Consider the following 26,679-nt stretch of genomic DNA (forward strand, 5'->3'; position numbering starts at 1 on the left):
CTTTGGCTGTGCTCAGCTGGGCTGGAAGTTCCAAGAAGGCCCCACTCCCATGTCTGCCAGTGGATGCTGGCTGTCAGCCAGGCAGCTCAGGCCCCTCCAGGTGCCCCCGGGCTCCTCCACATGCCCCCACCACAGTGGTAGACCAGCCTCCTCACATGGGGGTCCCCTTAGTTCCCTCCACATGGCCCCCACAATGGCAGACAAGCCTCTCACATTGGGGTCCCTTCAGTTCCCTCCATGTACCCCAATCACACCTTCTACACATGGCATCTGAGGCTGCCCTCCCAGAGTGGACCAGAAGCCACGAGGCCTCTTGAGGCACAGCAATCACCAATGCCACCTTCCCCTGAAAGGAAAGTCATATGTCCAAGGAGAGGGGAAGCAGCCCCCCGCTCTGGTGGGAGGACGGGGACACGTCGCACCTCGGAGAGGCCTGGGTACCAGGATGGGAGGAATTTGTGGTCATATTTGGCAATCACAGGATATATATCATTAGGATTTTGTTGGGCTGTTATTTCACACAGGTTGGGGTGAGGGGAGTAAGCTCTAAAGTCATTATATACAAAGTCAAAAAGTTACTGTCATAAAATTCCCCTTGAAGAGCCCTTAAGTTGCTCATATCGGACAGAGTACCTGGTTTTGTGTGCACTGCCCCGGGCAGTGGCACTCTGTGTGCTGTGATGTGTGCAAATGCCTGGGCCGGACCAGGGAGGGAGCTGAGGCTTGTCCAGACACTGCAGCCTTCACCCTGCAAGGGGGACCCTCAAATCCTTGCTGAGAAGGGAGAGGGAGCTAAGCTGGCTGGCTCACCTTCAGGGCCATTTCCATTCCCCATCCCTACGAAGCCTCTAGAGCCAGGCTGCCCAGAACGGTAGCCACTAGCTATAGGTGGCTATTTAAATGTTCGCTGATTAAAATTCACAAAATGAAAAACTCAGTCTCCATCGCCCTAACCACATCCTGAGTGCCCAGTGGCCACACAGCTAGCAGGTGGAGAGCCGGCCTCAAAGCCCTCAGCCAGCCCAGCCTGCTGTGAATGTCAGTCCCCTTGTCCAGGCCCCTCCTGCCTGCCTGCCTCCGTGGTCACCCAGCTACATGCTTACTGCCCAGGACTCCCGAGAGACTTAACCTTGGCCCAGCTGCTGCCCTAGGGGACTGCTGGTCTGCTGGGGGCAGGCAGCCTAGTAACACTGGGTGCCTGACTGTGGGTCCCCAGATCCCCTCATCTTCCAGAGCCCTGCGGAGCAGGGAGCCCTGGGCTGCAATCTCCACCTGAGGTCCAGCAATACAGGCCTCATCCTCTGATCCTTCCCCCACACCATGAAGTATGGGGATTCCATTTGCACTCCCGGGCTTTTCCAGTAAAGAGAAGAGACCTGTTTATCATCAGAAATTATGAGACACCCCCTGCTCCCATGCCATGCACCCCCACACACACACACAAGGGTTAATATCCAAGATTGAAAAAGTACAGGATGTCAGGAAGCTGTTAAGAACCAATTTTTAGATGACTTTGGAGTCTGTGAATTTTATTTATCAAAGCAGCTTCTATTTTGGTTTGAAAGATGTTCATGTGTGAAACATAGTATTTGTTTGGTCTACCAGCAGTGTTAGCTGCACATATGGGATGAAAGATCCCCTAAAATCCTAAAATAATTCAGGGGTTCCCAGCCTGGGAATCCATGTAACCTCCAGGAGCTGGAGTCCCTGAGTGGCCCCAGGAGTCAAGGGTGGTGGAGGTAGAGGCTACCTTGTGGATATTTGCGTGGCCAGCACTGTGGCTGGCCTGATGGCAGGTTTTTGGTGGGAGGTGAATTAGTCTCCCACCTTGATATTGCTTCCCTCCATCCCTGCAGTCCTTCACCTGGACAGCCCCCCGCCACCCTCCCTCCCACCCACTCTTGCTGATTCTGTTCTGAGCTTTGCTGGTGGAAAGTGTCCCTGCATAGATGCCCTGTCCCCGCTCTGGGCCTCTCGAGGCCTGTGGGCCCCAGCGATCAAAAGCTCTTTGCTGTGTGGAGGCAGAGTTTGACTTCCTTATAATCCAAGGAGAGGGAGGAAGGAGGCAGGGAGAGTGCACAGAGGTGATTCAGACACAAATCCCTGCCCTCCAAGGCTCCAGATCTGGTGGGAGGCTGGGGCCTGGGTGTAGCTGAGGGGTTTCCATATCGGGTTCCCCCTCCTGCAGAGCGCTACCCTGACTCCCAGCTACATCTCAACACCTGAGGGCAGGGATTTGACTATGTCTGCTTCACAGCCGATTCCCCTTGCACATGGTGGCACCCAGGAAATATTTGTTGGGTAAATGACTGAATGAATACAAGCTATGGCATATACAGACACATGTTCTCACCCTGCCCTCTGGCTCTGGCTGTGTCTTCTCTTTGGGGTGCAACAGACATGATGAGCAGGGGCACCCTCTCTAGGAACTCTGTTCACAACTAGCTCAGGGCTTTTTCTCCATTCAAGGTTCATAGATTTCTTCAAGGTCCAAACAATAATTTTTTTAATGTGTGGATTCTTTCAGAGTTGTAAGTTATTTTGAAGTGATTTCAATCTTAAAGAAGAGTTACAACAATAATACAAAATAAAATTCTCCCATGTTAACCCAAACTCACCACTAATAATATTCCACCAAATTTTGCTTTCTCTTAAAAACCATTTTTCCCCTTAGAAGCATTTGAGACGTCACTGCAAACATGCCACATGTAACTTTCACCCCTAAATAATGTTCCAGCACATAATTACTAAGAACAAGGACATTCTCTTACACAACCATGGTCCCGTAGTCAAATTCAGGAAGTTTAACATGGACGTGATACTAGGATCTCATATACAACTAACTTAAAAGTCACATTTCACCTGTTGTCCTAATAATGTCCTTTTTACCAAGTTTGCCGCCCAATCTAGGATCTTGTGTTACATGTAGTCATCACATGTTTTCTTAAAGCTTTATCGAGGGATACTTTACGCTATGAAATTCACTCATTTTAAGTGTACATTTCGGTTATTATTACTATATTTACAGAATTCTGTAACCATCACCACAATTTTATTTTTAATCATTTCCATGACCCTGAAAATAAACCACATACCCATTTTCCCTCACTCCCTTGTGCCATCCCAAGTCCTCAACAACCACTTTTTGTCTCCGTAGATATGTCTTTCTGAGCATTTCATATCCTTTTGGAATCATACAACACATGTCCTTTCGTGTCTAGCTTTGTTCACTTAGCGTGAGGTTTTTCAAGGTTCATCCATGTTGTAGAATGTATCAGTACTTCATTCCCTTTTTTTTTTTTTTTTTTTTTTTTTGTAGAGACAGGGTCTCACTTTGTTGCCCAGGCTGGTCTTGAACTCCTGGCCTCATGTGACACTCCCGCCTCAGCATCCCAAAGTGTTGGGCATGAGCCGCTGCGCCTGGCCTTTCATTCCTTTTTACTGCTGAATAATAACATTCCATTGTATGGATACATTTTTTTGGCTATTATAAAATACTACTACTATGGATATTTGCATACAAGATTTGATGTGGACATATGTTTTCATTTCTCTTTAGTAGGTACCTAGAAGTGGAATTGCTGGGTCATATAGTAACTGTCTGTTTAACCTTTTAGGAAATGGCCAAACTGTTTTCCAAAGTGGCTGCATCTGTTTGTATTCCCACCAGTGGTGTGTGAGGGTTTCCATTTCTCCACATCCTGTCCCACATTTTTTACTGTTTGGCTTTTTGCTTCTAGCTGTCCTAGTGGGTGGGAAGTCATATCTCATTGTGGTTTTGATTTGCATTTCTTTGATGTGGAACATCTTTTCATGTGCTTATTGGCCATTCATATGTCTCCTTTGATGAAATGTGTATTCAAACCATTTGCCCATTTAAAAATTGTATTGTCTCCTTGTTATTGAGTCATGAGTTCTTTGCATACTCTACATACAGGTTCCAGTATCAGTTATATAATTCTCTCAGTTTCTCAGTTCCTTTTTTTTTTTTGGAGAACAGGTCTCATGTCTCACTCACTCACTCAGGCTGGAGTACAGTGGCATGATCATCATGGCTCCCTACAGCCTCGAACTCCTGGGCTCAGGCAGTCCTTCTGCCTCTGCCTCCCAAAGTGCTGGGATTACAGGCATGAGCCTATGCAGAGCCTTATCTTTTCACTTTCTTTTTTTTTTTTTTTTTTTTTGAGACAGAGTCTTGCTCTGTCGCCCAGGCTGGAGTGCAGTGGCCGGATCTCAGCTCACTGCAAGCTCCGCCTCCCGGGTTTTCGCCATTCTCCTGCCTCAGCCTCCCGGGTAGCTGGGACTACAGGCGCCCGCCACCTCGTCCAGCTAGTTTTTTGTATTTTTTAGTAGAGACAGGGTTTCACCGTGTTAGCCAGGATGGTCTCGATCTCCTGACCTCGTGATCCACCCGTCTCGGCCTCCCAAAGTGCTGGGATTACAGGCTTGAGCCACCGCGCCCGGCCATCTTTTCACTTTCTTGATGGTGTCTTTTGAAGTGCAAGTTTTTAATTTTCATGAAGTCCAGTTTATGAATTTTTAATTCTCTTACTTATGCTTTTGGTGTTGTATCTAAGAAATCACTGTATAACCCAAGGTCACAAATATTTATTCTTATGTTTTTGTCTAAGAGTTTTATAGTTTTAACTCTTTCATTTAGGTCTTTGATCAATTTGAGTTAATTTTTGTGTATGGTGGAAAGCATGGCCCAAATGTATCCTTTTGTGTATAAATAGTCAGTTGTTGCAGCACTTGTTTTTTTGTTGTTGTTTGTTTGCTTTTTTTCCAGACTGAGTCTTGTTTTGTCACCTAGGCTAGAGTGCAGTGCCAAGATCTCAGCTCACTGCAACCTCCGCCCCTGGGTTCAAGCGATTCTCCTGCCTCAGCCTCCCGAGTAGCTGAGATTACAGATGCACACCACCACGCCTGGCTGATTTTTATATTTTTAGTAGAGATGGGTTTTCACCCTGTTGGCCAGACTGGTCTGGAACTCCTGACCTCAGGTGATCCGCCCACCTTGGCCTCCCAATGTGCTGGGATTACAGGAGTGAGCCATCGCACTCAACCAGCACTACTTGTTAAAGAAATGATTGTTTCCAATGAATTGTCTTGGCACCTTGTCAAAAATCATTTGACAATAAATTTTATTATTTATTATTATTTTTGACCATTCCAGCTAAGGCCAAGACAATACATTTTTAAACATCATTTTCGTGAAGATGAAAACTCTTTCCCCATTTTAACAAAAGCATGCTGCAGGTCATCTGGACGACCTTCTACCAGCTGAGCTCTGTTGCCTGATGTCCATGGCTGCCTTTTCTTTATGAACATGTGGTCATCACAGGACCTTCCAGTGTAGCAGTGTTTACCATTGGATGCAGTGTTTCTTAAAGTGGGGCCTGATGGAGCTCAGGAACCATATTCTTAGAGGTCCATCAGTTCTTAAGTTTGAGAAGCCCCTAATATAGAGCCATTTCTCAGATAGAAGGGTAGAATTCCAGATAGGGAGCATGAAATGTCCAACCTCATGCATCTATCAAGTGCCCACAAGCCAGCACAGGCAGTGTGGGGTAATGATAAGAACTCACTTAGGAACGGGCATGGTGGCTCATGTCTGTAATTCCAACACTTTGGGAGGCTGAGGTGGGCGGATCACTTGAAGCCAGGACTTCGAGACCAGCCTGGCCAACATGGCGAAAACCCAACCCATCTAAAAAAAAATTGCATCCAAAAAAAAAAAAAAAAAAAAAAAGCTGGGCATTGTGGCAAGCACCTGTAATCCCAGCTACTTGGGAGGCCTGAGGCAGGAGAATTGCTTGAACCCAGGAGGCGGAGGTTGCAGTGAGCCAAAGTCAAGCCACTGTACTCCAGCCTGGGTGACAGCACATGCCTCTGTCTCAAAAAAAAAAAAAAAAAGACTCACGTGGGTAAGCTACTCCCCCTTCCTGAGCCTCTGTTTTCTTACCTGTAAAATGGAGGGCACACCACCCATCTCAAAGAATCTGCAGGAATAGAGATAGTTTGGATAAAGTATCTGGCACAGTGCTGTCTGACACAAAGTGGGTACCAGTTCATGGAAGCTGTGTTAATTGCAAGCCTGGGGCTGTGCCCACTACCTGGCCCTCCTTCTACCCCTCCGCTCCACAGTGGCTACTCTCCCCAGCAGAGCAGCCCTTGAGGGCTGGCTCCTGGCTCCAGCCTTCCCTCTGCCGCATATACCTCACCTGTTCCCATCACCTGTCTGCTTACAGGGCACAGCTCTGTAGCAGGCCCTGTGCTGGTCCTAGAAAAGCAGTGATGAAGCAGACTCCATTCCTGCTTTCAGAGACCTTCCGGGCAGGTGGATAGAACCATTAGCTGATGACCACAGAACAGTGTAGTAGCTGTTAGTTTTATTAATAATAGCTAACATTTATAGAATTTCTGCTCTGTGCCTGGCCCCACTGTCTCAAGATGTACAGGACACTGTGGGAGCCAAGAAGATGATGTCTAGAGGAGGTGACATTTTTAGAGCTGGATTTAAAGGATGAGTTTGGACTTTAGCTAATATACAAAGAGACATGAGCATTCTAGGAATTTTTGCCCATTTGATAGATGAAAATGATAATCTCATCAGTATGATTTGTGTTTCTATGTAAGGTTGTACATCTTTTTGAATGTTTACAGGCCATTTGTATTTCTTTTTCACTGAACTACCTGGTCAAATTGATTGGACATTTTTATTTTGAGTTGTTCATTTTTTTTTATTGATTTGGAATAGCTCTTTATATATGGAGGAAACTAAGGGAATAGTATGTGCTAATATACATTGATATGAAATAGTACAGTGTGCTTGAAAAGCATAAAGTTTAGCCTAATTTTGAGAGACATAGCTGAAGATAGAGCTGAGCAGGGAGGCAAATGCTAGTTCCTAAGGAGCTTGGACTTTATTACACAGGTCATAGGAGCTACAGAAGCGTTTAGAGCAGGGAAGGGATAGGATTGAATGTGTATTATTGAAAATTGCTTTGATAAGGGACAATAATGGACAGAGTGAAGAGCTAGAAGGGACAAATTGAGTCCAGAAAGTACAGGAGCTTGAATGTCCCCTGAAGAGTGTCTACCTGGTTTGGTGGGCAGTAGGGAGTCACAGAAGGTTCTGGGTGATGACCGATGGTGAACTGCAGAGACAATGGGGACTGAGAGTTGCCTGCTACACTTCCTGCTTTGTGGACAGCTATAAAGTGCGGGGGGCGGGATGGAGGCCAAGGCTAATCTCTGGGTGGGGTGAGTGGTTTTGTTTCCCAACATGACTCTTTGTTCCCCTAGATGTCCCCGCCCCACGTGAGTGCCCAGTGCTGTGTCATCTGTCCCCACACCACAGGACTGACCTCCAACCCAGACAGACAAGACCATTGCCAGGGGTAACCGATAGAGGAAATATGAACTAAGAGTTTCCAGGCAGGGCACTGGGAATGGGAGAATGAAGAAGGAACAGCACACTGCCGAGCTGGGAGGGATTTTAGAAGTCATGCAAGGCAGCTTACCCTCAGCCCTGCTCCCATGAGCACAAGGACAGGGAGTCCCTACCTCCCCAGCAGCCATTCCATATCTAGGTGGCTCTTCCAGGGAGAAGGCTCTGGAGCTGGTATGGCATCAGAGCTGTAAGGAGTCTTAGCACTCGTCTTATGCTTCTTGATAGAGGGGACCTTGAGGCTCAGAAGGGACACCTGCCTTCCTGAAGTCATATAGGGAGGCATCCTGAGTGACACAGCAGGCTCTAGAAATCAGGCTTCTCAGCTCCCCGCTCAGAAATTACTTTTAAACATAATCTTTTACAAACAGTAACACATGCATATAGTAATACATGCAAAAAATACTTAAATGAAACATTTCAGTGAAAAGCTAGTCTCCTTTCCACTCCATCCCCCAGGGCACGAAGACGTCTAGAGGGACAAAGCTTCATGTTGGGAAACAAAAACACTCAACCTACCCAGAGATCAGCCTTGGCCTTGATCCTGCCCCCCTCCCCCAACTTTATAGCTGCCTGCAAAGCAGGAAGTGTAGCAAGCAGCTCTCCATCCCCACTGTCCCTACAGTTCCCCCCCCCACTGCCCGGTCATCACCCAGAACCTTCCCCAGGGCATGTTAACATGGCGAAACCATGTACCAGTTTCTTGAGCATCCTTGTCAGAGACAACATATGCAGGTACCAGCAGATATTCTATACCCCCTCCTTTTTTTAATACCAGATTTTTATTTTTATTTAAAAACAAATTTTTTAAGAGGGAGTCTTGCTACATTAACCCAGGCTGCTCTTGAACTCTTGGCCTCAAGTGATCCTCCCACTTCATCGTCCTGAGCAGCTGGGATTACAGGCAAGAGTTACCACACCTGGCTTACTCCCTCTTTCTTACATAAAAAGTAACACACCCTACACCCTTTATTGCACCTACCAAAATATCTTGGGGATTATTCCATATCATATCAGTCCATGTAGAAATGCCACTTTTTTGTTGTTGTTTTTATCTTGTTTTGTTGTTTTTTTGAGGCAAGGTCTCACTCTGTCACCCAAGCTGGAGTGCGGTGGAGTGATCACAGCTTAGTGCAACCTCAGTCTCCCCTGGCTCAGGTGATCCTCCCAGTTCAGCCTCCTAAGTAGCTAGAATTACAGGCGCATGCCACCATACCCAGCTAATTTTTGTATTTTTTAGTAGAGATGGGGTTTCGCCATGTTGCCTAGGCTGGTCTTGAACTCCTAGCCTCAAGTGATCCACCTGCCTTGGCCTCCCAAAGTGCTGGAATTACAGGTATAAGCCACTGTGCCTGGCCCTAGAGCTGCCACATTCTTTTTGATGGCTACATAGGTTTCCATCATATGGATGTGTCTTAATTGTAATCTGTTTAACAAGTCCCTCGCTGGTAGGCTTTAAGGAACAAGAATAATTCAATAATTTTTATTCACTTTAAAAACATTTATAGTAATGTGCATTATGACATTTCGGTCAATGACACACCACATATACACGATGGTGGTCCCATAAGATCATAATACAATATTTTTACTGTACCTTTTCTATGTTATGTTATGTTTAGATACACAAATATCTACTACCTGGACAAAATAATTGGACATTTTCATTTTGAGTTCATGTTTTTTCTTATTGATTTGGAATAACTATATATGGAGGAAACCAAGGGAATAATTGTGACTAGTTGCCTGCAGTGTTCAGTACAGTCACATGCTGAACAGCTTTGTAGCCTAGGAGGACTAGGCCATACCATATAGCCTAGGTGTATAGTAGGCTGTGCCATCTAGGTTGTGTAAGGACACTCTACGAAGTTTCACAATGATGAAATCACTTAAGGACACATTTCTCAGAATGTATCCCCATCATTAAGTGCTGCAAACCTGATTGTTTAAATATAAAGACATGTCAAGAAGAAACTTCAATTGGCCCATGAGCTTGTGTCCAGATAATCCCTGTTGACCTTTTAAAAATCAATTAATACAAAAAAAATACAATGAAAAGTAAAAGCGCCTCACATATCCATTCCATGCACCCCTCAGTCCTCCCAAAAGGTATCCATCAATAAGAGTTTCTTTGTTTCAGCATATTTGTGTCCTTTGGGAAAATTAGGAAATTCCCACACACATCTACAGAGAACCTTTTAAGTTGTACACAAAAGAGATCATGATGTACAGTCTTCTGTTCCTTGAATTTTTCACTAGAAATATGACCTGGAGATCTGTCCATCCTAGGACGAAGTCCCAGCAATGGGTATCTTATTGAAGTTACTCCCTCTCCTACTGCTGGACTGAAGGCGGCTCTTTTCTTTCGTTGTTTACTGGTACACACAGTGCTGTGTTGTCTGTCCTTGCATTTTTATATTAGCGTGCTGTAGTAGCTTCGCCATACTCTTCCCGATTGGTTGCACCATGTGGCACATCACTGTACAGCATTTTTGAGAGTGATCATTTTTTCCCACCTTTTGCAGCAAAAGTATTAGCAAACTTGCTCGTTTTTGCCAACTTGGTAGATAAAAAATGGCAACCATGTTGTGCTTTAATTTGTATGTCTTTAATATACATTTAATTACAAGTGAGATTGAAGATCTTTCCATAGCTGCTTGTTCATATCCTTTGCTCTTTTTCCTAATGAGTTAGTCATCTTTTTCCTATCAATTTGAAAGGCCTGTTTATGTATTAGGGAAATTAACTTTCATCTCATTTTCCTCAATTAAATTCTGTCATATGTGCTGCAGACTTTTTTTTTCAGTTTACCATTTGTCTTTTTTACTTTGTTTATGGTATTTTTATTCCATTTGCATAGTTTTAATTTTTATGCAGTTAAATGTTCGACATCTTCCTTCACGGCTCCTGGGAATGAAAATATTTACACAGTGCATTTTGTGCAGGCTTTCCACACATTATCATAGTTAATTCTCATAGCAGCCTTTGAAGCAAGACAGGGTGGGAATTTTTAGCTTCAGTTCCATTTTAAGGATGAGTTCAAATGAGCCTCAGAAAAGTCGTGGGACTTGCCCAGGTCCAACAGATTCTGAAACTTTTGTCATTCTCACTTCCTCACCTGCCTTCCAACCAGCCAGGTGACCTACTCCTGGCACTGATAACAAAAGAATATGGCTTCTCAGGGACTGCGTTTTTAAAGTATTAAAACTATAAGCATCTTATCTTCCCTTAACTGCCCTTTAAAAAACAAAAAGTGTTTTTAAGAGAAAAGTCTTGCTCTGTCGCCCAGGCTGGAGTGCAGTGGTGCACTGATAGCTCGCGATAACCTTGAACTTGTGGGCTTAAGCAATCTTCTTGCCTGAGCCTCCTGAGTAGCTGGAAACACAGGTGTGCATTACCATGTCTGGTTAATTTGTTTTTGAGATGGAGTCTCACTATGTTGCCCAGGCTAGCCTCAAACTCTTGGCTTCAAGTGATCCTTCCACCTCAGCCTCCCAAAGCACTGGGATTACAGGCATGAGCCACCACGCCTAGCCCTTAAAAATATTGTTTAAACCTCCAATAATATGGAAGGGTAGAATATGCAGTGGGGATGGGACTCACATTTCAGCCCACAAGCCCATCCCCGGGGGATCCACTGTCCAGCTGGCTGTGAGCACTGATAAGCCATGGGCTCTTGCCACCAGGCAGGAAGACCTACCAGGAGCTGGGCCGTTCCTTATTCGTCTCTGTCACCAGTGCCTTGGGCATTCTAGGGACAACTTAGATGCTCAATAAATTCTTCAAGAGTGGCGAGTGGGGGAGTCAGGCACACTGCTTAGACTCTACAGCTTCGCAGGTGGGTGTTCAAATCCCAGCTCACCCCTTAGAAGCTGTGTGAATGTGGGCAGATGACTTTACCTCTCTGCCTCAGTGTCCTTGTCTGTAAAATTGAGATACTAGTTTCTGCCTCAAGTAAATGAATAATCCTCCTCCGGTGCTGAACAGGGCCTACATCTCACTTCTGATCCACCTGTGCCTTTCTGGATCCATTTGCCCACTCTCACCTGGCCCGGATGTCCAGGGTCATGAGATGTCAGAGGTGAAAACCAGGATCCCTCCTTCTGTCCTTTCCTCCCAGAAGTCCAGAGGGGGAAACGTCTTGCCGGAGGTCACACAGCCCCTGGTGGCAGGACCCACAGAGCCGGGTCTCCTGACTCATGACATCACTCGCTCAGCTTCTCGGGGCAGAATGTGGCTGGGCCCTGGCTGCCCCGTCCCTCCGGTCTCCGGTCTCGCCGCCTCCAGGCACCAGGGGGCGCCTCGTCCCAATCGCAGCCCGCAACCTGACGCCCGCGGTCCAGATCCGCGGGGTTCCGGCTGCCAGGGAGAGGCCGCCGCTACCGGCCCGGCGTTCAGGGCTTCCGGAGCACCTCTGCTCCGCGACCCGCCCTTCAGGGCACTCGCGCGTCCTCGCTTTCTCCTTAGGTGCACCCTTGCGGGCGCGCTCCCGCCCCTATCCCTTCCAGGCCCAGCCTCTGCTATCTGCGCCACTTCTTCCCCGTCTTTGGGTTCCCTTCCGATTGTGCTTACCCCATTCTAACAGTCGCCAGATCACCAGGGCCCGTCCCAGCATCCAAGGCGAGGTCGGCTGCGGGATGGGGGCAGCACCGGCAGGCCCAGGTCCCCACCCCGTCCCCAAACAGGAGCGCGTGTCTTGGAGGGGACGCAGAGGAGCATGGTGCAGCTGTGCGCCTCTGGGCCAGTGGCTTCCCTACTCTGGGCCTCAGTGTTCTCATCTGCGAACTGGGGACGGCAGCGGGGGTGGGGCGTTGTCGGCCGGGGCTGCAGCTCTCCCTGGGAGGACCCGGGGGACTTGGCCAGAGGTGCGTTTGCTCGCTGTTTATTGGGGGTCTGGGGTAGTCTGAGGGAAATGCCGGGGGTCGCAGTGCCCCCTGCTCCGCGCCTGGACTCCGCGTATCCCGCTCTCCGGGTCCATCCGCAAAAGCGGCTGCACCGACCTGAGCGCCCTCCACTTGCCCAGGCTCGGGTGACGTCGGCGGCCGGGGCGGCACCGTCCTCCCCGCCCCCCAGCACGGCCGCGCACGCACACACACCTTCCGAGGGGGGAAACTGAGGCTAGGCGCGGCGAGGCCACCTGCCAAGGTCACGGCGCACGGGCGGTGGGGCGGGCAGGAGGGCGGCGCGCTGGGAGGCCGCCCCGCGGGCGGCGTTGGGATCGGGCTCCGGCTCTGGCTCCCGAGCGCCCGCCCCCGCCCCCCCGCGCCCGGCCACCCGACGCGCTGGGGCCGCGCCCGCCGCGGGGACGGCGCGCGCTCGGCGGCTGCGGGCGGACCCGCAAGGTAGGAGGCGGGCCGGCGGGGGACGCGCGCGGCGGCCGGTGCGATGCGGTCCGGGGCCCCGGGCGGGGGTCGCTGGGGCTGCAGCCAGGAATGCCCTCCGCGGGGAGGCCTGGGCGGCAGCTCCGCCCCCAAGGCCGCGGTTGCACCGACGCGCGGGTGGCTCTCGGGAACCTGGGGTGCGCGGGGATCGCTGCGAGCTTGGCGGAGCGGGGCTCAGCAGGGGGTTTCGAGGCCGCAGTTGCGAAGCCCGCACCAGGCTTCGCACCGGGTTGTGGGATTGGGGATCAGCGGCCGCCAAGCTCACGGGAATGGGGGCCGGGGCGAGCCAGTGCTTTCTGAGCTGGGCTCTGCGGTGTCGCTCTCTGGGACTGGAGCGGTGAGGACGCAGAAGCCCCAACCTCCGCGGCTATGCAGATGGCTTATCCCGAAGCCTTGAGAACGCTAAAGGCGCGATCTTGGGGGACGGGCGGGGGGCGGGGTGCTCCATCTCCGCATCAATGCAGTTGGTTGCCTCCCCGAAGCGAGGGTACGTGAATCCAGACCCCGAGGGTCGCCGGGCAAGCATTCCCCAGACCCCGACTCCGCACTACCCTGCTTCTCTTCCCCACCCCCACCCCGCCCCCACCACCGCTGCTGCCTCCGGGCGGAGAAATCCCGCCACCGCGTCCAGGGTCCCGAGCCGCGGGCGGGAGGTTGAGGCATCTCAGGAATTCGCTGGGAGCCACAAGGACGCGCTTTGGGAGGGAGGGAGAAGCTTTGGCAGGGCTGGAGGGCTGGGTCCAACCTGGCCCTGTCCCTGTCTCCCAACCCCATGTGACCTTGGGCAGCCCCTCCTGCCATTACCACGTGGGGAAGAGACTGGTTCTCAGTCTTGGGGTGGAGGGAGCTCTCCTGGTCAGACCCCCAGGAGAGTTGGCTTAGGGAGCAGTCTTGGGGACCAGAACAGCCTTGGCGACCTCTGGACCCTGACCTATAGGGGGCAGGAGGCAGCAGGGGGATGAGGTGTAATGGGGGTTGTTGTTGGAAACCTGTTCCACCTGCCAGCTGAGGATGGGACACTCCTGGGCCAGGGTCTTAGAGTGTAGGACACCCCCCCTTACCTGCCGCTACAAAACCACCTGCCCTTGGGCAGGATGGGTTGGCAGAGGTGAGTCAAGTTTCTCCCCATCTCTAAGAGTCCTGGGGAACTTCCCCTCCCATGTTTCTGTCAGGCAGTTGTCACTTTAAATTGCCAAGCTCTCAACTGTCACAGCTGATCTGTTCCTGGAGTAAAGGGAGCAGAAAGGTGACAGTGGGTGTCCCCTCCCCCTGGCCCTGTCCAGGAGATGAGACTCACAAGGACAGCAGTCGGCTCTGCCTGGTCAGCTTTGTGAGTGTTGCTCTGAGCATGCCCAGTGATCTGTGGTGGGAGGGACCTGTCCTGGACTGGGAGCAGGGGTCTGGTTGTGCACTTTGATGAGCCACTGTTCCATTTTGTGGTCAGGCTCCACTAGACACACTGGCCTGTACAGCCCCCTCTGAACAACTCTGAATTAAGGTGACATGGGAATTGGCTTTCTGGTCACCCTCCCCTGTTCCCAGTATGGTGCCGAGCTTCTCATTACAGTTGGCAAGATGGCCAGGCTGCTGAAGCCATGTGCGATTAGAGCTCAGAAGCCAGGTTTAAGGGTAAAGAAGAGAAACTGCCTTAGCCGTGCCACCTCCTCCCACCCCCCACCCCCCACAGGAAAAGATAAACTAAGAGGTGACTTGGGGTGGCCACAATGCCCACAGCCCAGCCATTAAGCATCAGTGCTGGAGGGAGCATCCCGGAGCCACCCCACTGTGTTAGAGATGGAGAACTGAGGCCAGAGAGAGGCAGGGACATGTCCAAGGTCACACAGCGTATTCAGAGCCAAGGGGCTCTGTCCCCAGCTCTCCAGCAACCCAGTCATCCTGAGAGAGCTGCTTCCTGGGGAATGCTCGGAGGACTCGGTGTCCCCTCAGAGGTCTCTGCAGTGAAGGGACAAGGGAGGGGGCCTGTGCTCACCTCTGCAGGGGACTGTCTCCTGCACGGTTTGCAAACATTAGGTAATCTTGGGTCTTGTGACTGGAGTTGCCACTCTTTCAAGGCTGCTTAAAGGGCCATGGCAGCTCGCCCTTCCAGCCACTGCGCTGACCAACCTGCCCTGCCCTGCCTGTCCCTTGCCTGCTGTCCCCACACCACCACCCTTGGTTTTAGTCATGCTCCCTTCCCCATTGTCCAGAGGGGAGTGCCGAGACCACGCCAGAAGAACTGGGACCATTTGTGTCCCCAGCTTTCCTGCACACAGTTTCAGCCATTGGTATAGGGGGTGGACCTAAGCACCTAAGTGTCCCCAGTCAAGAACACAGCCATCCTTTGTTCTTGTAGGAAACTGCCCACCTCTGGGCTGTGCAAGCTGGAGCTGCCTTTGTGCTGGTCAGGGAGTCTGAATTTGGCCTCTGGTGGGAGAGTTGGCCGGAGCCCTCATCACTCCCCCTGCCCCTCATAATTAGGTGGGTGGGGAGTGGGGGGCTGCTCATTCCTATTAGGAAGTGTTTCTCGAGTGCAAGAGGCTGGCAAAAGCCCATTCTGTTGATGAGGTCCTGTGGACTGGGGTCCCACGCACCGCCGTAGCTCAGACCAGCATTCGTTACCACCGTGCAGTGAGATGCAAACCTGCTTGTGGGAGCAGCATTTTCTGGAGCCCCCTACCTTTCCACTGGGCCCCGCCTTGCCCTGCCTTGGCTCCTGCGGGAATGAGCACCCCACCCCTGCCACCTGGCAAACTCCATTCATCCTCCATCATCCTCATCCCTGATACCTCTTTGGCAAAGCCTGCCCTGAGTCCCTGAATCTTCCCTGCGGGGATACCATTATCACTGAATAGAAGGGCGGTGTAAAGCGGGGTGCAGGTAGGGACTGACTTTAGACCCCTGGTCATACACCAGTCTTCCAGACTCCCTCTCACCGCCTGCCTCGGGGCTATTCAGTGGGGCCATCATAGCAAGCGTCAGCTTGGAAAAGCAGGAAGCAGGCTGCTAAATTCTCAGTGACTTAGAGAACTGTGACTCAGAACTGTGTATATGGCTTTCTAATCCAGCAGGATTGCAGTGCAAACCCAGTGAGTGTTTTTTTCTAAGCATCTACTCCATGCTGGACCCGATCACAGGGGCTTTCACATGTATTTTCCATTTCATCTGCAAAACCACAAACCCATCATTCCCTTGTATGATGGTTCTCAAAGCATAATATTAAAACAGTGTCAATCCCACAGGCCAGCTGGAATGATGTAGGATGTAGCACCCTGTCGATTGTCCTTTCAGCATTGCTCGGTTGCCCCAGAGCCCCAGCAGTTTACCAGTCTGTGTACCCAGACACCCTCAGGGTGGCATTCCTCTGGGAAGGGCTTCAGGCTCAAGTGCACAGAGTCCAAGCTGACCCAAATAAATCTCTGCGTGCTGTGTGTGACAGCACAGAAAGCTGGCTGTGGGGGCTAATGACCTCTGTACACACAGCTTAGGCCTTACTTGCTGTATCTTTAGAAGGTAACCCTGGCCTGCGTCAAGCCTTATCCGGTTGTGCTTACACAATTTCTTCTTCCAGACTGTGAACTCCCTGAGGGCAGAGTGGGGCCTGAGGCACTACTTCATCCCTAGTGCTGGGGGCTAATATAAGTTCTTTTTTTTTTTTTTGAGACGGAGTCTGGCTCTGTCGCCCAGGCTGGAGTGCGGTGGCCGGATCTCAGCTCACTGCAAGCTCCGCCTCCCAGGTTTACGCCATTCTCCTGCCTCAGCCTCCCGAGTAGCTAGGACTACAGGCGCCCGCCTCGTCGCCCGGCTAGTTTTTTGTATTCTTTAGTAGAGACGGGGTTTCACCGTGTTAGCCAGGATGGTCTCGATCTCCTGACCTTGTGATCCGCCCGTCTCGGCCTCCCAAAGTGCTAGGATTACAGGCTTGAGCCACCGCGCCCGGCCTAATATAAGTTCTTGTTGTACCTGACTGAGACTGAGCTGAAACCAGACAAGGAACAGGCTGCCTTAGAAGGCAGTGAGTTCCCCTCACCGAAGGTGTGCAGAGTGAGGCCAGGTGGAGGATTCACAAATTTCAGTTAGCTGAGATACCCTGAAGGACCATTTTAGCTCCGAGACTCCCAGAGCCAACGATTTATTTTTTGTTTTTCAATGATCCGAGGACTTGGTGGAAAGCTATCAGGATAGTAATACAGGTTTGTAACAATGCTAAAAGTGCCAATGTGTTTTAATAAAGCCAACTGCCGAGGAATATTATGGGAACATTTCATTATTCAGCTCAGCCAGATGCTGAACTAGGACCAGGTTTGGGGCTCATCCAAGTGGCCTGAGGGTTTGGTATAAAAGGAACCAGGAAGAAAATTGAGCGTCTTATGGCTAATCCTTGAACAGCAGCTGGGGTCTCTTGTCTGTCATTCCAACTTAGGAGGCCTTTAGGTCAGAGAGCCAGACTCTTTATTACTCTGGACAAGTCCCTTCCCCTCCCTGAGCCAAAGCTTCCCCATCTTTATCATGGGGGACCTAATCCCTACCCACTTCCTTACTGGGGGCTGAGAGTTTGTAAGAGACTGGAAAACACTTTAGAAGTCAGAACCAGCACTCAGGAGGGTTGAGGGCGAGTGAGGACAAGAGGGCTTAAATTCCACAGTTCCTGGTAAGCTTAGGTGTATGGAGTGGTCCAGGGCCAGCCAGCCTTTTGGGGGCTTCAGAGTCATGGATGGGGTTCAGCCTTTCTGTGCTTCCAGTTCAGTGATCTTAGGGGTGCTTGAAGACAGCTGGGCTGGGTTCAAATCCCAGCTGTCAACTCCCTAGCTTTGTGCATGACCTTGGACAAGTCCTAGGCCTCCCTGTTTTCTCCTTGTTCGAATGGGGTGATGATGGTACCCACCTCCTAAGGCAGTTATGAAGATAATTCTGTGAAAGTGTATCAGTATCATACAGTTGTTTTTTGTTTTCTCCTTTGGGATATCACAGAAGCCACCAGGGATTTCTGGGATCTCAAAGTGCAAATAGAAGCATCAGCTCCATTCATTTACTCATTCAGCAAATATTTATGGATCACCTACTGTGTGCCAGATTTTGCTTTTGGTACTGGGGTTACCACTGGAGCAAAAGAGACCAAAAACCCTGCCCTCTGGGAGCTTTTATTCTAGTGGCAAGAGACCCACAATACGTAAGCCAACAGAATAATTTTGCAGTGCTAAATGCTAAAATCAACCCATCTGCTCCAGTTGGTGTTAAATGTGATTTGCAATGGAAGAACTCTTCCAAAGAGACCAGAGAGGAGAGCCTTGGTTTGGGCTTTGCCAAACCTAGATTCTAGTCTTGACCCTGCTGGCTTCTAACTTGCTTTGCAACATTGGGCAAGTTCCTTCCTGTCTCTGATCGTCAGTTCTTGTCTGTGAAGTAAGAGAGCAAGATGAGCCCTTCCAGCTCAGATGCCGCTGCCTGGTGGCTCTGCAGTCACAGCTTGGGGTTTGTGCCTTTCCCCACCCTTATCACATGTACCTTTCTGTTTTAAATGTGGTCACCTGTCACAGAGAAAGGTGCAAGGACAAACATGCATAGCTTAAAGAAAAATAAGGAAGAATATGAGTGTGACCACTGCTTGGGTCAAGAGACTGAGCATTGCCCAAAGCCACCACGTGCCCCTCCCCAGTCTACTCCTCAGAGATTGTCGTCATCCTGACTTTGTGCTAATAACATCCCTCTTGCCCTTCCTGTTGTACCACCTATAGAACAGCTTTTTACAATATAATTTTGTTTTTATTATTTTTTGGCTGAATATAAATAGGCTGTGGATGTTTGTTCAGGTCTGGCTCCTTTTGCTCAAAGTTGCATCTACGAGATTCACCTATGCTATGAGTTGTTGTTCATTCTTTTCTTTTTCTTTTATTTTTATTTTTATTTTTTTGAGATAGAGTCTCGCTCTGTCGCCAGGCTGGAGTTCAGAGGCACAATCTCAGCTCACAGCAACTTCCACTTCCCAGGTTCAAGTAATTATCCTGCCTCAGCCTCCCCAGTAGCTCACCACCACACCCAGCTAATTTTTTGTATTTTTAGTAGAGATGGGGTTTTGCCGTGTTGACCAAGCTAGTCTCAAACTCCTGACCTCAAGTGATCCTCCTGCCTCGGCCTCCCAAAGCACTGGGATTACAGGTGTGAGCCACTGTGCCCGGCTGTCCTTTTAAATAGTATTTCATTGTATCGACAGGCCACAGCTTATTTATGCAGTCTACTGTGATGGACCACATGGGTTGTTTTCAGTTTGGGGCTGTTGCTCTTGAACCTGTGTCCCAGCACACATGGCATGAGCTGTCTCTGGGGCACATACTGGCTGTAAAGCAAGCACACGGCCTTGCCCCAACCCCGCCCTGGGCATTGTCAGTCTTTGTCGTTTTCACTCACCTGGTGGGTGGGTAATGATTTCTTGCTGTGGTTTGAATTTGTATCTCCCTGATGAGGTTGGGGGTCTTTTGTTTGTCCTTTGGCTGTTTGGATTTCATCATTGGTGGAGTGCCTGTTCATGCCTTTCACCCATCTTGGGCTGTCTTTTTATTTCTTTATGATTTGGAGAGTTCTTTGGGTGCTCCAGATTCTAATCCTTTGTCAGTTAATCCACATTGTAGATATCTTCTCCCTCCCTCCAGCCTGCCTTTTTCACTCTTTACGGGGTCTTGGGATAAACTTCTCAATTTCAGAGTTTTTAATTCAAGTTGTCAACTTTCTCACTTTATTAACATTTTTCGTGTTTTGAGAAACTCATTCCTACCCTGTAGTCATGAAGATTCTCCTTATCCACCTTTCACATTAGGTCTTTAATCCTCCTGGAATAGATTTTCATCTATGGTCTCTCTCTGACACACATACATGTGTGCATATGCATGGCCCCATGTGCACACATATACCCATTCCCAGGTGGCCCGGCACCATTTGGTGAGAACTGTGTTCTTTTCCCTACCTGCACTGCCCCCAGCACGTACCATACCTCTCACTACAAGGCTGGCAGGGGCCCAACTGCAGGCTGTGGGCTGGGAGGTGGTAGGGACGGCCAGAGGGCGAGGCAGACGGCCCTCCCCACCCCCATCGGGACCAGCTGCTGCTCCTGCCAAACAGGTCCGTGAGGCTGCAGTGTCACGTGTCTGGCTGGCGCTGACTCGGGAGCTGGCGGATTAAGCAGGGGCTCAGGGTTTATGACCCGCACTGGCCGCAGCACCAGCTGGGGGAGGGCTGAGGGAGCTCATCTGTGTGGGCAGCAGAGGAGGCCTGAGAAGCCAGCCAGGCTGCGGCTGTTTGTCCACCCACAGCACTGGACCAAGGTAAGGGAAGGGTGGGATGGACCAGCCCCACTATTAGTGTCTCTAGCTGGAAAGTAAAATGTCCCCTCCCAAGCTCCTTCTATCTTGGTCTGTTGGGGCAGCTGAGATCTGGGAGATGGCACAGCCCCCAGCAAGCCCCTACCGGGTCTCGGTCTCCTGTGGGGAGCACACATGAGCTCACATATGTGCACTGGCACCCTGCCCGCCTGGTTCCCATCCCAGCTCCTCGTCCTCTTCAGTGCCTAGTATGTGCCCCTGGGTGGGAGGGTCACTGCCAGCCGTTAGCGCGCCCCCTAGACCCTGGTGCCTTTCCCCAGGCAGTGTCCCATGCCTGGCCTGGCAGGACACAGCCAGGAGAGGACGGGCCTCCCACTCTCGGGTTCACCAGGCAGGGGAGAAGGGAAGGGAATGAGTGCGTGCTGAGCACCTCTGTGTGTCAGATACCTCATCCAGGGCCATCATTACTCCTGCCTTCCAAGGTAGGGAAGATTCACCTGTTTCATAGATAAGGAAACTGAGGCTCACAGAGGGGCTGAGGATGGCCACCTGCATCTCAGTAGTCTGCCTGTGTGACCCCGAGGAAGCTGCAGGCTCTGCTCCTGGCCCCCGGGGAACTTTCAGTTGTTGTCTGGGAGCTCTCAGTTGTCTGACGAGGCACATTCCCTCTGCCACAGGGCTGCCGCTACCTGGGGCTCCAGGGAACTCTAGGCCTCTGGGGGAAAAGTCAGGACAAAGAGCAGGATCCAGAGCCTCAGGTCCCAGCCCAACCTGTGACGTAGCCCTCTCTGTTGCATGCCGTCAGCCTTGGCTGGTGGGTATGACTTGGACTCGGTGGTCCAGTCTATGGCGACCTTGCTTCGTTTCCTCGTTTGTAGCATGGAAGATGTCAGTAATAGCATTTCCCTCCTCAGGTCACTCAGGCTGAAATGAGATGGTAAAGAAGGGCTTTAAAAACATGGCCCAACAATGGCCAGGCACGGTGGCTCACACCTGCAATCGCAGCACTTTGGGAGGCCAAGGTGGGTGGATCATGAGGTCAGGAGATCGAGACCATCCTGTGAATGGTGAAACCCCACCTCTACTAAAAATTTAAAAAATTAGCCGGGCGTGGTGGTGGGCACCTGTAGTCCCAGCTACTCGGGAGGCTGAGGTGGGAGAATGGCGTGAACCCAGGAGGCAGAGCTTGCAGTGAGCCGAGATCGTACCAACTCACTCCAGCCTGGGCGACAGAGTGAGACTCCGTCTCAAAAGAAAAAAAACAAAACAAAAAAAAAAAACATGGGCCAACAGGCAAAGCCCATGGGCACTCAGTCAACCCTAGTTTTCATGTTTACAGAGAAGGTCAATGTCTGGGGTCCCTTCATCTTCTGAAATTCTGAGCTCCTGTCTCTTGCTTTTCTGCCTGGGCCATTTATGTATGGGTTTAAATCTATGAATTTAATATTTGCTTAGGAAATACAGGCCCATGATGAAAATGTTAAACATTATAAAAGAATATGCAGTGGAGGCTACGTATGTGCCCCACCCCCTCCCAGAACAAACATGGAAAGCATTTTTCGGGTATCTGGTCAGAAACATATAAATGTTTATCACCCTCCACCCCAGACATATTTGAGCAGTTTGGTGACCCCCTATCTAGTGACCCCCCCTGCCACCCGTCCTTTAAATCCACCCACTCTGGGCTAGGGAACCCAGGCTGCTGCCTCCCTCCAGAAGTCACACATATTTGTGGGTGCTGGCACCAGATTTTCCTTGTCAGCAGGACTTAAGGAAGGCTGCAGCCTGGCACAGAGCAAACGGTGGTGGTGGGGGGATTGTTGAGCAGTAAAGAACGGTGTCTCTGTGCCCAGTGAAGGCCCAAGTTGGAGACCAGCTCCCCCACCCCCAGGCTGCAGCAGATCTGGGTCTAGAGCAAGGGCGGGGCCTGGGGACCTGACTCAGGCCCAGCCTGGCTGCCAGCTGGCCATTGGGTGACCTTGAGCCAGCCCTGGCCTTCTCTGGGCTCCTGACTCAGTGTGGGAGCCCAGCGTGTGTGGCAGCCTCAGTGAGAGGGCCGAGGGTATGCCCCCTTGAAGACCGAAGCAAGCCATACCTCACTTAGCCCACTTGGGCTAAGGCCTGTGATGTGGGGATGGCGTCTTGATTTCCTGAAAAATTTAGCTCCTTAAAAATGTAATTGCTTTAAAAGTTTTAATAGTGCACTGGGAGGCAGCTGAAGGCAGTGCTAAGTCTGGCTAACATGTTCTCTCTTGATCTTGTGACTTCTGGACCTGTAAGCGACTTATCTTTGTTCAAGTAAATCTCGTAGGGGGCTGAGGGGTGGGGCTTTATCTTTCCCCAGGAAGGCAGCAGATGGTTCCATGTGGCTACAGGTTGTGCATGCACGGCCCTTAGGCCTCCCAGTCCCCTGAAAGGAGGAGCAGCATTTACTGTTGGTCTTGGGAGGGTGGCAGGTACACAGAGTCACTGTCACCCTGTTTGGTAGAACTCCAGGCACTCCCAAATGTACAGATGTTCAGATTGTGCTCTGCACGAGGGCAGTTAGCAGAGGAACAGCGGCACTCTTGCTAGCTAAGCCATGGTCCTTTGGGGCTGTATCCACCAGAAGAGGGCGCCTTTTACATATTTACACAGGGGCCCTACATGTGGATGGTGAAACTAGACTTGAGGATGCTCACTAGCAAAGGCATGGGGTCTCTCCTCCCTATCTCCCTGTGGTCCTCCTGTGCTCAGTTGTCTAGAATCTCCCTCCAGGAACTCTGCTGGTAACCCTAGGGGAAAGGAAACTCCAAACACCTTTCCCGATCCATGTGAGTGGCTTGAGTTGTGACTCAGCCTGGTGAATTTCAGAGAGAACTGGACCATGGGCCTGACCTTGGGGGCTACAGGATGGCCTGACTTAGAGAAGGCCTGGCTCCCCATCTCAGTTCCAGTTTTTTCTGGCTCTCTATACCTTGGGTCAGGACAGCTCTGTGCAGACCATCAGTTTACCATGTATGAAGTATGAAAGGCCCTTATCTCTGTGCCTTCCCCCTTGAAGGTGGGTGCTTTATTTTTAAAGACATGTGAATTTGGGGACAGGGACACACATGAGCTGGGCATATTCATTTCATCCACAAATATTTCTCCAGCAGGTAGTTGTGCCAGGCGCCATGCTGGAGCTGGGCATAAGTGGGGTATGTCAGACAACCTTATTCTTATCCTCATGGAGCTGTCCAGAGAGGAGAGGGAAAGGGAAATTGTCCCCTGAACAGCATCACCCAGGTGCTGGGAGGAATTGCCCAGCCGGGCCTGTGAGGTCAGCCCAGGCGTCCCTGAAGGAGCTGAGCCAAGAAGGTGGAATGGGGGCTGAGTGGGCTCCAGGGGTTGGCTCATCACCCCTCTGGGCACCCTGCTCAAAGTTGGGGCATCACTTCATCCTGGCCACTCTGTCTCGGGGCTGGGAAGGCCAGGCTGCAGTTCTCCAGCAGGGTGACAGGTGGTGGGTGGGCTGGACCTGCCAGGACCAACCCAGTGAGAGGTGGGGCTGAGGGTCGCTTTGGTCAGGCCAGGAGTGAGCCATGCTTCCCCCTGCTCCTCACCCACTCCCAAACTGGCACTCAGACTGCACTTGTCACCATGCCACCTTTCATCCCCTCCGAGGACTGCTCTACCAGCTGTGCCCTGAACTGCCTTTTTAATCTGATCTAAATTTGCCACCGTGCCCAAACTGGGGAAGGTTGGGTGAAACCCTCCTTTGCCGAGGATGGGCCTTAGATGCTGGAGCTGGAGCACCCGAGTTCAGGTCTGGGTTATGCAGCTGCGGCCAGTGGAATGCCGGCCATAAAGTCCCTGTCTCATAGGAGAGGCGGGTGCAAGTGAGTTACAGTGGGGAAGGCCTACAGGAGCCCCCAGTGAGCCTTAGCACTCCTCACCCTCCATCCGACACACAGGCACCCAGAGAGGGCAGACAACTGCACCTTGCTGAAGATTGGTTAGCATGGCCAGGGCCTCCCTCTGCAGCCTCAGAACAGGGGTACCTGGGCCAGCACCTTGCCACTGTCTCTTGCAAGCTGGGAACGTTTGGACTAGTGATTTCTCAAACAGCCTCTGTGTTCTCCAGTGCCTGGCACATGGCAGGCACACAGCACATAATTGCTGATGCTGTTTTGTTCAGGTCCCCTGAAGTGACCAACAACAGCCCCACCACAGGCAGGCAGCTCTTTCCTGTCAGTACTAGGGGCTGCAAGCTGTGGTGCTGAGCAAGGTCATGCAGCCTCAGCCACCAGGACTAGAAAGGGGACCCCCCCCAGTCAGTTCTGCCTATAGGACCCAGAGCGTGTTCCTCTCTCTTTCTTTCTAGAAGAGGGCTTAGACCCACAGGGGCCAGGCAAATGGCATGGGTGCTGGCATTGGTTGTGGCTAAGAACATTTTTTTCTTTAATGGCAATGTTTCTCAAAGTGTGGTCCAGGGAGTTCAAACCATTTAAATAACAACAACAACAAGCTGTTGTTTGCCTTATCACCATCATTCTTGCACAAGTGTGCTGTAGAATATTCTAGAGGCTACCTGACATATTGGCAGATAGACTGAGCCTTTTGCTATAAAGATGTCTCAAGGTTGGTGATGTCCTAATTTTAATTTTTTATTATGGTAAATGGCAATAGATATCACACCCATGAACAATTTTGGGATCCTCAGTCGAGAGTGTACAGGAAGCCTGACACCAAAAAGCTGGAGAACCACTGGCCTGTATTTTTTTTAAGTGTGTTTGATAAAATGCTAAAGAACAACTGATGGTGGGTTCCAATATGGGGGGCAAAAGAGAATGAGGGGGATTTTGGCAGAACAGTGCTTAACCTGCTAACAGGGCACCACGGTGACTCAGCACCAGTCCCAGGTGAACAGGGAGGAACTCATGTGGGCCCCATGCAGCAGTGCATCCAGCTTTCACAAGAAGCCCCAAATGCAGCTCAGGTCACACATAACCCATCTGGAGCCAGAGCTGTCTGGGGACCTCCAGTTGCAGCCTGTGACCTGGGGTCTCAGTGTCCCCATCTGTGGAACAGGCAGCAGTGGCCCCTTGTGGGATGCCAGGAGGCAAGTGCTCAGGGTGCAGATGGGGCAGAGGATGCAGGCTGGTTTCACCCGGCTCCCACCCCCATGGCGGGCTTGAGGCTCACCAAGCTGCTGCAGAGGGGACAGGCAGCGGGAGGCAGGTCCTCCACAGCTAGCTCTTCCGGGTGTCCTTTGTCAGCCTGGCATTAGCATGCATGTATGAGAGAGAGATTTCACAGCTAATTCTACAATCATACTTCATAATTCTCTATGATAAAGAATAATTTTAATGGTAATTTTTCATTCTAGCTTTGTGTATATTTCTAACATGTTTATTTACATTTCAAAAGATACAAAAGGGTATATGGTGAAAAGATCCCCCTGTTGTTTCCACTTGGGGAGTGGAAGGGAATGGGGGAATTGTGATGAAACCACTAGTCTCCCAGCAGCCGGTTCTCCTCCCCAGAGATGTCTCGTGTTATTAGTTTCTTGTGTCCGATTCCAGACAGTTTCACGTATACATAAGCAAATGTCTAGAAATATACGTTATCCCCCCATTTTTAAACACAAATGTGGCAATACCATACACACAGTCTGACACCTCATATAGCTAACTTTATCAGTGACTCAACCCTATGCGGTAGATATTATTATCCTCATCTATAGGGAAGGAATTTGAAGTTCAGAGTTTCTGTGATTTGCCCAAAGCAACACAGCTAGGAAGTGGCAGAGCCAGGAATCAAACCCTGGCTCCCACTCCCCCTAAGCAGGACCCCGCCAAGCCTCACCCCTCCGCTGCCCTTAGAGTGGGTACTGTGGGGCCTTGTTCATCCATCAGATGAGGCAAGCCTCCATCCTGCATCGATCTCTCAGGACACTTGGGTTGCAGTTGTCAGAAACTCACCTGAGCACTGCTTAGCGGAAGGGGGAATTGATTGGCTCCTCTCACTGAAGTGCAGAGGGAAGGAGTGTAATGGAGCAGGGTGCCTCCTGAGGGAGAGAGGCAGGATCGGCTAAGACAGCCATGGTTGTCAAGGTGCTCCCAGTGCCCCTCCCAGGAAGGAGCATCCACGCAGCCCTACTTGGGTCCCTGCAGGCAGGGCTGGACAGTGAAAGGCTCACCAGGTCCAAATGCCTGGAGGACCAGGTGAGGCCCAAAATGGGAGAGAACAGGAGGGCTCTTAGGAAGAGGAAAGGGCCTCGAGGAAGTGAGGAACACAGCAGAACACAGCCAAGGTCCCATCCCAGCCCCTCCTTCCTGACCTCCCCTCCCCGTGCATGGCAGGGCATTGAATGTGGAATTACCTTAACCAGGGTAGTAATTACTGAAGATGTAGCTGGCATGTTGAACAAATTGTTTTGTATTTGTAGTTACAAATCATGTTCCTAACACTCCAGGAAGTTCCAAACCTTGATATCTTTGCTATTAACCCATAAATTACAGTTATTTATGGAAGTTGCTAGAGAAACAATTGTCTGTGGATTGTGTTGCAT

The 26,679-nt window shown here is 50.7% G+C and overlaps 1 protein-coding gene across 5 annotated transcripts in view; it reads left to right on the forward strand.

The window, feature by feature from the left end:
• IQSEC1 (IQ motif and Sec7 domain ArfGEF 1) overlaps nt 1-26,679 on the forward strand; it is a 127,020-nt gene that overhangs the window by 16,406 nt on the left and 83,935 nt on the right. Inside the window, exon 1 of one of the 5 annotated variants that reach the window (XM_023192670.3) lies at nt 12,561-12,795. The exons of the other annotated variants lie outside the window; for them this stretch is intronic. The gene's annotated coding sequence lies outside the window, so the exon portion shown is untranslated. Of the gene's footprint in view, nt 1-12,560; nt 12,796-26,679 lie in introns of those variants that run through there. 5 annotated transcript variants of the gene reach the window in all.

The sequence above is a fragment of the Piliocolobus tephrosceles genome, chromosome 2, assembly GCF_002776525.5.
Source record: "Piliocolobus tephrosceles isolate RC106 chromosome 2, ASM277652v3, whole genome shotgun sequence".
Classification (NCBI taxonomy): domain Eukaryota; kingdom Metazoa; phylum Chordata; class Mammalia; order Primates; family Cercopithecidae; genus Piliocolobus; species Piliocolobus tephrosceles.